Source organism: Toxotes jaculatrix, chromosome 19 (genome assembly GCF_017976425.1).
Source record: "Toxotes jaculatrix isolate fToxJac2 chromosome 19, fToxJac2.pri, whole genome shotgun sequence".
In the NCBI taxonomy this organism is placed as follows: Eukaryota; Metazoa; Chordata; class Actinopteri; family Toxotidae; genus Toxotes; species Toxotes jaculatrix.
The window spans coordinates 19,783,064-19,801,340 of NC_054412.1; the positions used below are offsets into that span (position 1 = coordinate 19,783,064).

The 18,277-nt window shown below is 43.2% G+C and overlaps 1 protein-coding gene across 1 annotated transcript in view; it reads left to right on the top strand.

The window, feature by feature from the left end:
- The first annotated feature begins 1,044 nt into the window (after window positions 1-1,044).
- Window positions 1,045-18,277, top strand: part of LOC121199611 (heparan sulfate glucosamine 3-O-sulfotransferase 5) — a 62,604-nt gene continuing 45,371 nt past the window's right edge. Inside the window, exon 1 of the mRNA XM_041064458.1 lies at window positions 1,045-1,427. The gene's annotated coding sequence lies outside the window, so the exon portion shown is untranslated. The remainder of the gene's footprint in view (window positions 1,428-18,277) is intronic.

Below are 18,277 nucleotides of genomic sequence, written 5' to 3' on the forward strand. Positions count from 1 at the left end.
TTTATTTGTGCCGGAGATGATGATCTTGACCTCTGCCTGCACTCAAGTGGATGTTTCTCTGGAGGCTTCATTTGCTTTGCACAATTCACTCTCCTTTATTAGGCTCAATACAACCTGCTGCATCCATGGTACCGTCTGATAATACTTCTCTGGCTGACTGCTGCGTAATATTCTGTACAGGGTGAAACGTGATGTTGGATAACCTTCGAAACGAGCCACAACTTAACCGTGCCCATCCATGTGTTCAGACGGGAAAAAGAAAAATATATATATTTCTCATTTCACATGAATGTTCAGGCTTTTCTCTGGTCTTTGCTTGTTTTATTTCCTTGTCAATTACTGGACAGTTTTAGGTCTGTGTTCCTTCAAAAAACAAAGGGAGAGAATGATTCAGCCATGGAAGCAGACATGGCTTAAACATGTTGGAGGGGTCTCAAGCCAAATAGGCTGGGAGGTGTTTTTAGGGTTTTTCATGTAGCTACGACCAGTCCAACACAATGCCAGGAGAAAGATATTTACTATTTTAGCTCTCCTCTCTCAGACTGAGTGCTCCTCTTTCCAGATACACAGTCATCAGCTCAATCATCTTCAGATTCTCTCCAGCTTGTTCAAAGTTCAGCAACAAGGTTTTTAAAGAGGACTCTCGGTTTGGAATTGATTTTAAGATTCTTTTCATCAGCTAACGGACACCACAGAATATCCCTGTTATAAAATATGCAGCATGTTCATGTAACAACCTCCAAATTTTAAACCTATAATTTGCAGTTTATCCCAAAACTCTGGAATAAAACACACCTGAATTGTCAGAAATCTGGAAACCACGACTCCCTGATGCACTTTTACAAACTTTTTTTTTTACGCCCTCCCAATGAGAGGAGCATCTTTGCGCATCCGCCCCCTCCCTTCCTCCTTCCTTCCCTCCTCCTCCTCCTCCTCCTCCAGGAACACGCCCCAGCTCTCCCCGTGCAACCTCCTCCAGTCAGCAGTACAACATCGAGCTCCGCGCGTCCCGACCGCCACACTGATGATCTGCGGGGTGCTTGGAGGAGGGCGCTCCCGATACAAGTGGACTTCAGAAAGGGCTTTGTGTTTCCCCTCACAGCCCGGTAACAACGTGAGAAGGTAGAGGGGTAACAATCCAGTCGCGACCGGACGCGTGCTCACTTCTTCCTGTATGTTTTTTTGCGCACCTGGCTGCTCAAGCGCGCGCGCTGCACGCCGAGCGGAACATCCTCTCAGCTGGAGCCGTCTTGACTTCCACGCTGCTGCTGCTGCTGCTTGTCCCCTGTAACCTGAACCCACAAGGCTCCGGAGGGGATGTGGAGAGGGAGGCTCTGTGACCTCCGCTGCATCCCGGCTGGTCCTCCTGAGTCCTGAGAGCCCGCCTGGAAGGGTAGCCGCCGTGTCCCGATGAGGATGCCGAACAGGTAAACAGAATCTTATTTTTATTTCATTTCATTGGGATAGTTTTATTTGCAAAATATAGGACCTGCATGCAGAAGGCAGAGGAAAAAAACACACTTCAAAAGATTCCTTTCATATGCACAAAGTGTTGTGTTCAGGTGGGAACCATCCAGAGTTTATGGTGATCTTATGGCACTTTATGGTCCCTTCTTTGGCTGTAAACCCAGGATAAGATTCCTGCAGAAACCTCTGCTTTCCCTCTGTCACATCAATGAGCAACTTGCACTTAGAATACAACAAACTTGAGTTTCCCTCCCTGCAGGGTTGCTCTGCTGCGGCAGCAGCTCATTGATCAAACAGCATTTATTTTTTAAAGACCAAAAAAAAAAAAAAAAAAAAAAAAATCTTTACCTGTGCAAGGGAGAGAATGGAGCAGCTCAGAATCAGACAATGTTAAACTGTTTTCATCTGGATCATGAACTTGTCTCCACGTCCAGTGTTTAACGTTGGCTCCAGCACAGTCTTTCCTCTCAGGTTCGTCTTCTTCCAGGAGGTTTAGGGGAGTAGTTGAAACTGAGAAGTCCAGTTAACACGTTCGCCGCCTCAGCGTTCAGCATTTCTTACTGTGTTTGTGTCGGTGCGCCATCGGTCTTGTCTCTGGGGGATTTATTATTGTCTGGGGCGACAGGTGCTATTTTCAGTGCTGCTGCTTGTCATCATTACTCTGCATTAACTATCTAAGAGGGCTTTTGTTATTAGTTAAGCGCCTAAAGCTCTGTGGCAGCCTGTGAGAATGAAGATGAAAAGGCAAAGTGCAGGGTAATGAGCCGCATGAGGTGTGTTGCATGGTACAGTGCTTATGTAAACTCCTGGAGATACTTGCTTCTTCCACTTGTGCCCTGCATCTGCCATATTTCAGACATGAACCTGCAGGGCTTGCACCAGTGGACTCCACACCAACACCTTACAGCTCTGACAGGAAAGAATCAACAGGAAATAAAAGCTTTATTTGTGCTTACTTGATAGCGTCACTTTGTGAGACTGTTCCTACCGTGGATAGGTTTTTGCGAGCTCTCGTGGTTGCACGGATCTTCTTGACTCTTGTCTCTGGGAGGTAAAGGCGGTGGTGGCGTGATGGTGTCACAGCCCTGCCTCTTTATTTTAGCGACGACCCTGATCTTTCCCTGCCCGAGCGTTTTTTAAAAAACGTTTCCACCATCTTCCTCTAACTTAACACAGATGTTTACTAATCCTAATGCTCATGTGGATGGTTCTTCTAAAGGTCATATGTGTATCTGAAGACACGGCTGTAAGCAGGACCACATATTTAGTCACTGCTCTGTGGCTCTGTGTGTCTTTAACTCCGTCCTGACTCCTTTTTCCTTCCGCTGCTTGTCCGTTTCCAGTCTTGTGTAAAGGTTTGCACAGTGTCAGGCTTGAATATTAGATCATGCGGTAAAAATAACATCTGTGGAACATCGGTCGGCTTTATCCTGCACTGTACAGCTAATCTGGTGCCAATTCACAGGTTATCCACAGCGAGTGAAGGTCTGAGTGTTGAACATAAGCCTCTGTGTTTGTTAGCCTGTGTGTTTACACTCTGACACATCTGTATCATGAGGGAGTCTTGCTGGTTTTGGCTGCTGGCAGTTCCCTCTTCACAGACAACAATCAGCTGAATTCACTCTGATACTGCAGTAAAAGTCTGAATGTGGTGATGAGGAGACAGTATCAGCTGAATGATTTCTAAATTGTTTTTTTTTTTTTAAGTCCAACATGGACATTGGAGACACTGACGGCACAGCGCGGAGTGAGTGTAGCAGTGTGTGAGATATCTGTGTGTTTAGACTTTACTGATTTATGACTCTGGCTTATGTGTCAATCAGGAGACAGGTCGGGGGACGCGGGAGGTGGTGAGAGTTTGTTATATGTGCATATGCAAATGATGGTATTTCAGAATAAAGTTTAGACAGCATGGTATGTACATACATAAACATGTATGAACATGTCAGTATAGATGCAGATTTTATTCATTTTAGTTGCTTAGGTTGAACGTAATGTGGTTAAATTAGAATATATATATGAGTTTTCAGACTTTCCCAGAAAAGATGCTGAGGTCACGACCTCAGTTTCCTCAGTAGTACCTCTGATAAACACCCCATTTTATCATTTAGGTCATATTTACTCCCCCCCCCTCCTTTTGCGATCTTTCACCTCAACCTAAAGACAACTTCAGCATCACCTCAGAGTGACACCGATGCATCACAGTCTTTGAGTACGGACCTCATCAGAGGGATGGCAGTAGATGAGTTCCTGAGGGTCTAATTTGAGCTATCAGAGGTCATGATGGCTCACACCTAGCAGCAGCCAGGACAGCATATTGTCCTATTCATCTTAATGACTCCTGTGGGCAGGTTGGAAGCGGACGTTGAGGAAGGGCCTGAAAAACGCTCTCCGGTGACCTTCTGGGAGTAAAGAAATGCGAGTGCCTCACGCCTGGGCGAGAGACGACGCAGCCGAGCTCGCGAGACTGCCGGCGCCAGTAAAACCCGTGAAAAGAAAAGAGAGGACGAGAGAGAGTTAGTCTATCAGTCTGATTCTTACAGCAGCCTTTTCCAGTGCGTCAATCTCACGACCGAGCCAGTTATTACATTTCACTCACGTTCACCTTTGCAGAAACACTAATTGAATGCATCCAATATTCAGGCAGAGGCCCTCCTACTGTACCCGCGTGACCTTGGTTACTGGGTCCTGATAACTTCAGCGGGCAGGACACTTCAGTGAAAGCGAGGCCCTGTGGCGTGCTGTGTCATCACTCCAGATTCATCATGGTCAACCTGCTATGCCCAATTTACAAAGACGGTGTTTAGGTAGCTACAGCATGGATTAATTTGTGGCTTAGCATGCAATTATGGAGGGGGGGGGGGGGGCAGACAGGAAGAGGAGAAGGAGGAGGAGGAGGAGGAGAGTGGCTCTGTGGGATTGAAATCTGAGGACGGCGCAGAAATTTGTCAGCCCTCCGCACTGACACCCTTATCCAAGTCATCTTCTCACGGATGGTGATATATGACTAAGGTGACCGTAATCATTATTCACAGACTGGTCTTCTTTTCCCTGGCATCCCTTCCTCCTGGGTCTGATCAAGTGTGTTCTATTATCCGGCAGTAATGATTTGTGGAGGTCCGTGGCGCTGCAGCAGCAGCTGAAGGACGGCGTGTCTCGGAGCCTTCCAAAACAGCACCAATAACCCTCGTCCATTAGCCATATGGGTTCCATTCTCCAGATTTGCTTGATGCAATTTTCGGTGTCCTCCCACAGTTGGAGCCACAGTGCGATCCCACAGTTCATTTAATTAGATGATTTTTTTTTTTCTTCTTCTTCTTCTGATTTCTTCAGTGTACCTTTCCCCGAAAAGCTTGTTTCAAATTAAATTTATTCTGTGGTTTGAATAAAAGCAGCAATTTGGGATAATTTAGGATTGTTTAAGGATCAAACAGAGACAAATAACAAATCTTATCATTGTAGAGGCTGTTACCAGATGATTGGAATTTTTGCTTGATTTAAATGATTATTTGATTATCAAAGTGGTCAGTTTTCTGCTGATTGAACACTAATCAAATAACTGACTAAGCGAGGTTGAAGCTTCATTTAAATTGTTTCATATCTTAATGGTGACCTGTTCAGTTTCCTTGTAAACATACAGACTGTTTGTATCCCTGAGGCCTAACAAATGTGTTGATGGCATTTCCTTCCTTCTCTAGAAAACATTCACAGCGCTTCTTCTTCCCTGCCTTTGTTGGTGCAGTGCTACGCTTCTCAGCACTTTACTGCCTTTGGCTGTCAGTCAGTGAAATAGCAGAAAATCATCAGCAGGACTGTGTAACGCCTCGGGGGGCGCTTGTGTGTGTGTGGACTCATTCTTACAAACACGGTTTCATATCACAGCTAGGGGGCAAAAAGTCCAGCGGGTACGTTTAACTTTTTACAGATATTTATGTGGATTTTCATCTAAGTCTAAAGGTCTAAAGGGTAGTTATTGTTTGTATCACAAACTAATATAAAGTATCTTTGAATTTTTTTCTATCTTGGAATCAATAAAATTGCCATTCCTGTCCATCAGTATATAGTCAATGATCCATCCAAATAGCCGTTTCAAATTAAATCTACGAAACAATAAAGTTTTTTTTTTTTTAAAGAGAGATATTCACACATCCAACTATCTCAGATGCCCCATGATGTGTTGGAAAGTTTCATGTTAGTTATAAAAAGAAGGAAGTCCTGCTCCTCAGCATCACCATGTCTTAATCACACTAACGCTTTCAGTCCCTCCGGACCTTCGTGTATATACCATCAAAAGATACGAATTCATCCATAAAGTATAAAGCTAACAAAACATCTGAGATGCAGTGTCCTAAATTCCATGACTTAGAAGCTTAGACATCAGAATATTATCTATGAAATGTTTGTGAGAGGTCTAAAAATACACCACATGAGAACCTATCAACTCACGTGGTAGAACACCTTAATGTTTTATGTTCTTCCCTCAGTGCAGAGCAGTGAAATGTGACACCTCCTCCCTCTGCAGCGCTGGCATTTTAAAGCCTTTGACTAAAGTTGTGCTGGAGTTTTGCGTGGATCCATATTTATTCCTGCTGCTGTGTTTTGACTTCTGAACACATAAATAATGACAGTGGTTATGGCTTCTCCCTCCCTTCTGTCCTCCTGTCCCCCCTCGACCTCCCGTCACAGCCCTGCAGAGGGCAGTGGGTTTGAAACAGAGAGTAAACAAAGCCATGGTCCAGGTGGATGAGGCGTCTGGAAATAAAACACCATCTCTCATCTGGCCGTGAAGATTGTTCATGGGCCTGTGCTGCTCAGTGGATCGAGGATAGTGCAGACATGGCCAGAGTGAAGGGTTTAAATCCCACGGGGGGTCCACTCATGCTTAAGATGTAAGCAGTCAGGGTAACAGGAAGTGACTGTGTTCAGTTAGCACTGATACGTATGTCTGTGAATGTTCTCATTCATCCAGGTCATAGTTCTCTCTTTGAAAATTGAATCGAAGGCAACTGGATCTAGTCCGCACTAGTCTGACGAAGTGCGGACTAGATAGACCGATGCGTATGAACTGATGAAGCCCCTTGGATAAGAGGCGAAACGTCTTCCCAGACAAACATATGTCCAGTTGCCTTCGATTCAATTTTCAAAGAGAACACTGATACGTAGTACATGGGATATTTTATTTAAAGTATGGAAGCTCATTCTTGACCTTGGAAACTGGACTGGACTAAACCTGTCTGTCTTATTTATTCTTAACACTCAGGACGAATGTATCCGACCTCTTGCATACGCCAGGACTGTCTTTACACTGGGACTTTTTTTTTAACTTGCTGTTCTGATCTCTTCAACACTGCAATATTGACTTTATCCTTATTTCTTACCAGACTATCAGTCAGTATCCCTGTTTATCAATCCCTTAGTCTCTCTGCTCATCCATCTCAGCTGCTGTGTACCTGTTGACATTTGTATTTTATTTTAAAACAATCAGAACTTTTATAAAGAAGGTCACACTTAAGTCTAATTACAATTAAATTAGTGTGTTGTGTCGACAGTCCTGTAGATGACAGCAAAAATAGCCAACCCCTAGTGACACTTAGAACAGTGTTAACCTATCCTTCACTCACCTTTCCTTTGTTTCTACCTGAAAGCTTTTGTTTATGTCAGCAGACTGAACTCATATCAAAAAGTCTTTCTTTGGCATCTCTGTACTGCAGCGTCTTGTTTCTTACTGGCTGACACAGGGCGCCCTGTTCTAATCCCATAAGAAAAAAAAATAATAATCCAAAAGCCAACAATGAGTTAGTCCATCTCTCAGTTCTTTCTTGCTGGAGACGTGAATCGGCTCCCACAGATATATAGTTTCATTTAAAGGAGATGACCCACTGCTGTTTTTAGCAAACGTAACTCAAACAGTAGTAAATGATGCATCTTTTGGGGGGACTATTTTCAGCTGTGGATTAATCCACATTTGGTGCTGGGTACTTGGAACAGCAGGACTGTGGGATGTGGGACTGAGTCAAAATAAACACATCATCCAGTGCAGCTCATGGATATATTTTTAATGGTTTTTGGACAGCAGCAGAGCTCTATGCCTCAGAGGAATAACATATACTATTAGTGTTTCGGTGCTTGCCCCAAGTTTGTTGTGTGTCATTTAAATGTCGTAGGAATATACACCGGGTGAGAACTACATAAACTAAAATACCAGCTCTTAAAACTAGACATTGACACAGGGACTCTGGTAATAATGCAGGACCTGCTTTGGTTGATATTATAGCTGCTTTAGTGATGCAGATTCTCTGTGAAATTTATGATGAATCAAATGTCCAACTGTGAAACCAAAGCCAGTGAACTTTACGAAACATCTACACAGCCCACGTAGTGAAAGCATCATGTAAAGGGCAGCAGCAACTTCAGTCCTCCATCTGTGTCTGCACAGGAGGCGTTCAGGCTCAGCGTTTGGTGTAGGGTCACCCGTGTTTTAGCAGCATGTGATCACTGCATGTGATCCAGCTGAGGATACTGAAATATGATCTGTGACCAGCTAAAAATCTACCACTGCTACAGAGCCCTAATCAGTATGTAGTGACAGGCTGCGTTCTGGATTACCTCTCCGCTCTGTGCTCAGTGTTGCATCAAGTCCAGCACAGTGGAGTTAACACGCCCCAACTTCACTGTGTTCTGAACTGTTTCATCACCATTATAGGTCTGACTCACAGTTTCAGCTCTTTCATTTCTGCTGGTCATGTCAGTTACGAGCCTTGGTCAAGATGTCTTATTTGAAAACGAGCAACTGGAGCGAGGAAACGTGAAGACAAAAAAAAAAACAAAAACCCTGCAGTCTTCTCTGTCTGTGTAAGCTTTTTCATCCAAGCTGATGTCTGTCTGCTCCAGCTGTCTGCAGACAGACCGTGAGGCTTTGGCTTCTGTTGGATCATGGCTCAGTACTTTCTCTCTCAGCATTAGCCCCACTGCTGCTGCTGCTGCTGCTGCTGAAACACAGCTCATAAAAGAGACCTACCATTCAAGCTTTATTGACATGCATGGACATAATGCTGCCACGCTAAACGCAAAAAAAAAAATCATTCTTAATTATATTTCTAGCAGCGAGCTGATTTACTCCACGTCATTTCAGCAGAGTAATGGGATCTCTAACTAAATGAGAGACAGGTTCATCAAATTTTGCGGGAAGTGTGTTCCCTCGGGGACAGTTCAGAATTGGTGTGTGGGGGGGGGGGGGGGGCAGAATGGGACTTCATTTCTTTTTTTTTTTCAGCTTTAAACGTTTTTCTCTTCCAAAAAAAATCCAAGGCTGAGATAATTACAAATGATGGAAATATATCACACAAAAAAAGTTTCGTTTTTTATTTCGAGGGGTGAACTTGACTCCAAATACGGGTTATTTGAGGATCGTCTCAGGATTTGTCCCAGCGGAGCACCCTTACATCTGAGCGGTCTGCACATGGGCTCTGTCTGGCAGTCAGTTCTGTTTCGTCTGCTCGTAGCGCCAGTGATCCGGGGCGCGATGCTTAATTCTCTGCAGCTATCTGCTGCTATCAATTAGGGCTTTTATGAGGGAGGTGCTGTCAGCGTTACCATGGCAACCAGTGTCTTTGGCAGCCCATTGCATCCCCTGCAGGGCTGTGGATGGAGCGCTCGCTAATGATACTGCACTGTACATTTTAAAAATTCTAAATCTTCCGCGCCTGGGGACAGAAACAGAAAGCACGAAATACTTAGTTGTGTTGGCCACACTTGTGCTGCTCGTGGACCCACTTTCTCCTCAGCTCCTTGGCTTTGTGTGAGTTGTCAGGGCTATTTTGAATGTTAACGGATAGCTTTGACAATTCCAGGAAGTTCCAAAAAGTGTCTAGCAGGCAGAAGCAGTAATTCACTGGAAGCGAGCCCGGAGTTATACAGCATATACTTAGGAATTATCTGCTCACACACGTTTACAAGCTGCTTTAGGATTCTGTCAAATGAAAATGCCTGAGTTAACAGCTTACTATTCTTCTATAACACACTTTACGACCGGTCATGGCCTGATTTCTCAGAACGCTGGGGTTCAGTGGGGAGTTTTTTTTTTTTTAAATTGGTGGTAAACTGAACTGTTGAGATGTTGACTCTCGTGGCTCAGAGCCAGAGCTACAGAGGTGCAGAAATACCTGCTTTTCTGGATTCAGTAGATTTAAATGTAATTACTTGTCGGCCAACAACAACAACAACAAAAAAAAATGCAGGATTCAGTATTTCCTTCTGTTTCTTTCCATGTCAGTTTTGCTCCTCACAGTGAGGAGAAAGCATCATTTAGACCAGGGATGCAGATCTCTTCCCTCTCAGATGGGACATATGTACAGCAGATACACTGTCAGTGATCTGATCCAAACAATACAGCACACATTCGCACGGAAACATTACAAAGCAGGACTGTTACACTTGGAAAGCTTGTTGCTTGCTTCTTAGCTCGATATTTGGCTGACTACACGTAATAGTTTCAGCATGATGAAACTCTTCATAACGTGAGTCTCACATCTGATCGTGTGCTCAGTTAGAGTGTCGTGAAGTAAATTGACTATTTACCGGAGACAAAGCTTTGGATCAGTATTTAAACCTTCATGTAGGGAGAGAAACGGGCCCTGTCAGGTATCAGCTGATAAAGAGTGGTCAACCTCAACCATCCTGTTAGAGGAAGGAAGCGTTTTCCGAGCTGTCTGTGGAGAGTGACGCTGATGAGCGGTAATCTGAACCTTCTTCAGAGTGAGGAAAAACAGCAGCAGCCTCCTTCTCCCCCGCCTGTGAGTTATGGCCCTCCTTTATCTGATGGAGCACTTAGTCCCCAGCGCAGCCTTGTTTTCAAGTATTCTTTTCACTTACGCCCGGATCGATCGCCGAGTTGCCAAGTGTTAATGATGAGTCATGCTATTAAATGCGATGACCTGCGGCTGTATTCTATTACCTTGCTTTCTTGCACGTTGATTGAGGTTCAAGTAGATGCAGCTGGAGAAGCAGGTCGGGAGCCAAAACTCAATTAAAAATAGCCTTCGCGTGCGGAGGGAGCGTTGAGCGCGGTTTAAAAGTTTTAATGCTTTATTGCTTTCTGTCGCCTGAGGAGATGAATGTTTTCTTTAGACTGATGCTGCGATGAAATACTGCTGTGTAGTGGCAGGATAGTAATTTACAGAAATTAACAGCACACACCAGTATTATTTATATTCTCTTCTCATTTTTCCATGGGGTTTGTTAGGAATGTGTGGTGAAAGATATAATGTGGAGGTCTCTGGTCTGACCAAGCGTTTTTTTTAACCTCATTAATAATGTACTGTGACAAACCAGGAAGTGACAGTATTATGTAATAAAAATAGGCTCCCTATGCTGTTAGTGGGCTGTTTTTGAACTGTCCAAATTTCCTCAGCTTAATGTCAAAGGTCAGTGAATTTTTTGGGACTTGCTGCCATGGGGGACAATAAAGACCCGCAGGATGGAGACGCTGCCGCCGCTCATATGTGGCTCCTCTCACACGGTGCCCGAGTGACTTTCAGTTAATGAAAGGATCTGAATTATTCACACGATGAGACGCTTTCATCAGAAATTAAAAATGTCAGGCCGTCATCAGCGCGGCTTCTCTTTTGATGCGAACAGTCGATAACTTCCCCCTGAGAACCCACACGTGTTCTAAGCGATCCTTAATTATGGCTTATTTCATTGTGTTAAAGTGGAGTCGAAAAGATCAGGAAGTGAGATTAAACATGGCAGAGTTGCAGATTTAGAGACACGGGAAATGACATATGACAGAGGGCCGGATTGTTGTGATTCAGGATCACAACCTTAACTCCTTAAGTCCAGCGAGGCACCCCTTCACTTTTTTTCTTATGTTGTGAAGTTGTAAGGTTTGCTGCAGCTGTGTGAATTTAATTTTCATAAATTTAAATGAACCTGACCTTATGTTGATCCAACAAAAATTAATTAAATCTAGTTCCACTGAAAAAGCACTGACTCTCAATTTATGTTGTATTTTCACCTCTAAATAAATAAATACTGGAAAAAAAAACTTAACTGAGAAGCAGTTTCACCCCCCCACCAAGATACCAAAGATAAAACTGTAAAAAATAAATATTTTATTTATGTTATTTACCTTGTTTATGTGCACTCGTTTCCTTTCAGCTCAGCATGACGGTCTCTGCTTCTACTGTTTCTGTTTCACTGTGTGTGTGTCTTAGTCCCCACCCACACACACACAGACAGACACACATACACTCAGAGCGGAGCAGAGACAGGTTGGACAACTCGTTATGTTAAATGCAATAAAATCTTTCCTCCAAGTGTTATGAACCCCACTGAAACCAGAGATGGACAGACATCAACCCCAAACCTATGAAAGTCAGGTCAGGTTTTTTTTTTTTTTTTTTTTTTACCTACACAACGATGCTAGCAGCTCTCCAGCTGTTAGGCCGGAGGAGGAGGAACAGTTTTTATTAACAAACTGTCCAATTTTTATCTGTACAGACCAACAAAGTGAAAAAAAAAAACAGAGAGAGAAGCCAGCAGAGCTCTGGATTTTGGTGGAGGAAGCTGTTCAGAAAGATTTTCGTGAGAACATCAACCTGAAACTGTTAAAGTGAACAGAACGTGTTCCCGGTTCTCAGTGATAATTAGGCCCTTGCTTTCTTTATCTGCTCCCTTTCCTCTCTGCCTACACTTTATTCAGCTGTAAAATTTACATTAGAAATGAATGAATGAATGAATTCCATGAGGGTGGTTAAAAACACTATGTTCTGTTAGAATTTTGTTATAGCTGATAAATTAAGATATAAATATATATTTCAATTAATACGCATTCAAATTTCAGTTAACATATGTTAATGCTGACAGTTGCTAGTGTACAAGAAGCAACTCGGTAGCCGCAGCGGAGTCATCCCCAACTGTTTTCCAGCTGCAAGCGGCTCCGTTTCTGTTGTGCATTGCATTGTGGGACTGCCACATCCATCGAAGGTTCAGTCAGACGTTGGGTTATTTTAGTGGCTGCATGCTGGCAGTTTTAAGTGCTTACTTTTTTCCTTCCTCACAGTGTGAACATGCTGCCTACAGTTCACAGAAAAATAGTCGGATGAATAATGTAGCATGGAACTGGGACGCAGGAACAGGGTCTTGAAGGGTAGAGACTGGGGTCAAATAATGACTCATCATAATAGTATCATCTCACTATCTGAAAGAAATGTTGAAATATACTTTTAAGTCTTTCTTGCATTGGTTTACTGTAGGATGTAAAGGAGCAAAGTGTCCAACTCATACTCAAAACAAATAGGGGGCAGCACATTACCAGAACTGCCCCCCGTGCCATAGTCGGACTCACCATCAGGCATACTGGGATATTTCCCAGTGGGCCACTGCATCTGTGAGCTGGTGGGCCATCAAAAAAAATCCATGAAGTTATTTACCCGTCCTCTTTGTACTTGTCATTCGGGTGCACATGACGGCGTCCTGCGTACTTCTTCTGGGGCTCACTGGCCAATCACAACCCAGTTCCAACCCTTACCCTCACGCTGAGTTAATGTTAGCTAGAATAAATCTAACCTCAGCATGGACTGAGAGCAGACCAGACGCTTCAGTATCTCACTATTGTCTCTTAAATTACAAAGTGGTATCATGCGACGGGCCTCAGCTATCTGGTTAGCATGAAACACAATAGACAGACGTTTTTGACACAAGGTCAAAACTATTATTTTAATTATTTCTTCACATTCTGTTGATAATCTTAGTTAATTTTGGAATGTTTTCTTGTTTATGAAGGTTTGCATAACGAATTGTATGATTTTAAACCTGCTGATCTGCTGGTAACATATTCTCATGTTCTTGGTTGAACAGATTTTGAGCAGTAAAACAGCCTCCATATTAACTACAAGCTATGTTTACCACACCACTGATGCAGTTTGTGAGGAAAAGCAAATATATCCTGGCTCTCCTTAGCTCGTGGTTTCTTTTCCAAGCTTGCAGTCTTTCCAAAAGGAGGCAGCAGCCCTCACAGGTTTATTGCACTCTCAGGTCAGTCCTCCAGCTCTGCATTCAAGTCAGCTTTTAAACGCTCAGAGGGATTTAATAAAGGACGTGTCAAAGGCCGTAAAGGCAGACAAAGTGGAAATATTCTGCAGTCAAAATATGAAAATCCTATTAATATTTAATGTGTTCCACTGTGACTGAGCTGGGTTCAGACAGCTTTTCCAGTATTATTATTTATTTTTTGTCAATTAGCGGTGTCGCCTGTAATCATGAGCAGACCTACCTGCTCCACCAGGATGATAGCAGACTTTAGAGGCCACAACGCCGTGAGGTTTGGTGTCGGTTGTTATAGATGGTAACCAGATAAAGGACAAGTTATATTAGTGAGTGAGTCTAGTGTTTTGTCGCATGCAGTACCTCATACTGCTGCACTGCTGAATGAGGAGGTAGTGGGTGTAGAATAAAGGGGGTGAGATATCAGCATATCATTGTGCTGTGGGCCCCTTGTTGTGCTGAACTAGAACTATACAGGGGGGGAAAAAAAGAGAACTCTAGAGGTCTCTGATGTTGGCGAAGATAGCTATGTAGGTTTCTGAAGTTGATGTAGTTAGGATGCTGCGATGGCTGCTGTAAAAAGACAAGAGGCGACACATGCGTTCCAGATACAGTTTCTGAGCGACGTCATCCATGAGACACATGTGGAGAGACACGAGAGAGCTCACGAGGAGATCAATATGAAGAGCTGTTTGCACAAATCGCAAAAGTAATAAGTGGAAGTTGTGTGGTTGGTTTTACTCTGAAACCCGCAGGAATAAACGCCTTTCACTGTGTTTACTGTGTGTGTGTGGCTCTGTGTTGTTTGACATGTTGTTTTGGACGTGCATTTACAGTTTTCAGTTTGGGGGACTCAGTGACAGCAGCTAGACTGATGGCTTTGGATGGAAAATGAGTCATGTTGTAGCTTCTCCTCGGGATCATGTGTGGCTGATCAATGATGCTGATTAAATCCTGTATTGACAGCTAACCCTGTGTGTGCGTCCTTGATCGTTTGCTAAACCGAAACCCATTGTTGGTCGTGATGAAGGATGAGTTATGATTTGAAAGACAGCTCTGAACAGTGACATTGACAGACCAGTGTGTAGGAGGCGAACGGCAACTATTGATTTCCAGCTAGAATGTTGGCCAAACGATATCAAACAAACCATGACCTGATTTGGACACATCACTGGAAAATTTAAAAGTTTAAAGAAACAGAGCCGTGGCTTCATTCAGAGGCACGGAGACAGTGGTGTAATACTAATAATCATCCAGATTCCAGGTGATTGGTCCACATTATCTTCAGGCAGGTAGCTTGTAGTTAGGTTGATAGCTGTAGAGTGTAGATGAGAGACAGAAATGTCCCCAGCATGTTCACTCATTGTAGTTTTGGCTCCAGTAAAATTGTATAGATGATTCACCTTTATGCTCCGTCACTGGTGCAGTAATACTGATGTAACACAGTCACAGGTGTGTGTTTGGTGACTTATCTACAATGGCTTTGAATGCGGCTCAGCCAATCATAATCAAGGACCCGGAGATATCGGTTTTACAGTAAGCTTTGTTTTTCTCTTTTTCAGGATTCCAAGTCCTCAAGCCAATGTTAGCATTAGCACAAGCAGCTATAGAGCGAAAGCTGTCAACACAACATTAATAGGAGTGGTGAGTCTGGTATGAAACGTCAGATGTGCCATGCAGGAAGTTTAAAACTGATTTTACTCTTCAAAATTTTACAGTCAATCAGCACTACAGACCATTTGAAGTACTTTGCCCCGTTATCCAGCTGAAGGCGCTCTGAAAATTCAGTATCAGCTTGACCTGTTGCCTCTTGTCTTATTGACCCATCAGTAAACTAAACTAATGAATAGAAATAAGAGGAGGACAGTGGTGAGCAAATAATTGTGATGCAGAAGCATGTGAGCATCAGTGTGTGGAAGTGTTTTGGCATTCGCTTCTTCTACGACTGCAAATCTGAGGACCAGAAATGAGAGGAGCAACCTGTCTGACTGCCCACTTTTCACCACACTCAGTCTCAGGACCCTCGCCAGAAGCTCATAAAAAAACGGCCTTCACCAGCAAGACAGCTGACGATTTACAGTCAGGACGTGCAGCCAATTGGCAGTCAGTGTTTCAGGAGGTGTCAGCATGGGTTGTGTTTTGTGTGTGAGGTTGAATTTGTTTGATCTTGACTTTTAGGAAAAAAGCAACAGCAACAGAATCATTTAAAGTGATTGTATTCATGTGGAAACCAGATAAATTAGTGGTAATTCTTGTACTATACCTTGTATAAAGCAATGTAGACCACAAATCGATTAAGAGCTGCTCTTAAAAGTTACTCTGAGAGTTACTTTGCTGCAGGTAGAAGTAGAAGTAAGTCTTCACATTTACAGAAGAACCCTTTACTAATTTTAGTCTTCGTAGAAGTCTTAAGTGCAGCTCACAGAACATTGACAAATACAGGCCCTGGTTGTTAAAGTCGTGAGGCAGTGCATTTTCAAATTACCATTCAGCCTGGCTTCTTTTCCTGAGTGCTCTTTGGAAAAAAATAAAATAAAATAAAATAAAGTCAGCAAAGTTCAAATAATCCTCTTTTCAGAAACTCGAGCTGGATTCCAGTTATCTGAAATATAGAAGCACAGTAATGTCTTCTACTGTCAGTTTCCACCATAACAAGCTGTCACTTTCCACCATAACTCCATAAAACCTTCAGCAATGAAAAAAAAAAAAAAAGATTATGCAACCTGTTACAATTCAGAGTAGAGAAACAGGTGGGGAATGTTTCTGTGTCCCCTTAGGACACAAGACTTTCTCCTCTGAATCACATATAATACATCAAGAGTTTTTGTCACAGGATTGAATGGGGTGGAAATGTGTTTCAAGTCGAGGTACAGAACATCCTCTGGGATGTAACCTAGATGTTTTCATCTGCACAGTTCTGCTGCCATATCTCTGACTCAATACTGTTGCTCTGTTGACCTTGGGGGGGGGGGGGGGACCACAGGAAGACGGGATATATATATATTACCCCTGCAAAACGAAATCTACTAAGCTCCGAGCCAGTTTGTTTCAGGTTGTATTTGTTGACACATGGGGAGAATGTGTACACAACCACCCAGAGACTTCCTGCCTGGACGATGCTCCTCCTGGGGAAGCTGTAGGTCTGTTCTAGACGGTATTGAATCTGTGATGCTGCAGTTATAAGGCGCTGATAGAAACACAGCTGGGCCAGAGTTCTCATTCTTCAGTGCTGTTCTGCTGAGTCTCTCCTTTCACTTTGCTCTCACCTGTGCAAAGTACAGCCATCAGCCTTCTCTTCAGTTTTGCTCCTTCAGCACACATATCGCACTTTATGACCTTATCACTAAATATATCGAAGACATGGGCTGTTAATACACACATCAAGGACCATTATTCATGTGTCAAAATGTGAGTCTTTCTACGCAATCACTCAATGTGATTCAAAGAGGAACGCAGAAATTAAAGATGACAGAAATGCATCTATGAACCATAATTCTAGATTAGAAGTAGAAATATGCAGGTCAGAGAATAATGACTGTGACTGAAGGAGGGTTGTTTCCAACCCTTGATTATTAAGTTGTATTTAAATACACTGTACATTGTTACAGCTCAGCCCGGATTGGTACCTGTTTATTTTTTATAAAAGGAGTACTGTATTTTGTTGTTTGTTGTTCATTTAAGTCCAGTATTCACACTGCTTGTAGCTATGTTTTGGTCTCCACCAGTTCCTGAGGAAATATCGGGACTACGCTATGTCTGCCTGTTGTTGTTTGGCCCCATGCAGGTTTTGTTCACTGTGTTTATCAGAGCTACTAACACAGCTGCCTGCTTCTGCTGTTTCTGAGAGCGATGACGCTGAACCAAAACAGAAAAGTTACGGAGCTTAAAGCAACAGAGTGAACTTAGAAGAGGCTAAACCCTGGAGCTGAGTGGAACTGCAGGGTTGGGGGATAAGTCTATGTGATTTCATCACCAAGAGCAACACACTATACATTACATTACTTTCTAATTATTTGATCAACAGTTTATATGAAAATATTGATCACCTGTAATTTTTTTGGTGGTTTGGCAACAGCAGGCAAAATCTGAAATATCAGGGAAACTTCAAGTTGTGTTTTGTTTATGCCTTGTTTACTTTTATTTGCAGCCGAAGTTGACCTCTTAGCTAACATGTTTTTGTGCTCCCAGCACACCCCCAGATCATTTCCTCTTCTGGCAAATAATTATATAATTACAGCTCCCATTCAGATATGTTTCCTAAAGGTTTTATGCTTCAGTTTACTGAGACTCTAAACCTAGGGCTGCAGCAGGTAGCCTTCAGGTAATAGTGTGGATATCTGCAGGACAGAAGTAGGAATCAGGACAGGACTGTTATCTCATTCAGCCTGGCCAGATGGATGATGGTGGTGGGTGGAAGTAGTAGTGAGGAGGTGAAAGCAGGGACAATACAAAGTAGCAGCTCTTTAAAATAACAGTGTGTTTGAAGCGACTGACCTCAGGGTTAACAAATGCATTCACAGGTCACGAGTGTCCTCTATCTCCCCTGCTACCGCCATCGAGCTGAGGACGTAGCAGCATTTTCCGTGATTAGCTGCCGCTTATGCCTCACAAGCACAATGGAGATGAGGGAGACGGCTGGGGAAGGAAAAGGGGGGAGGAAGGTGGAGGAGACTGTGGAGCAGGGCCATCCATTCTGAAACGCCAGCTCAGTACATCTAATACATGGATGAATGTGTCGACCTTCAGTGGTTATCTTCAGCAGAGA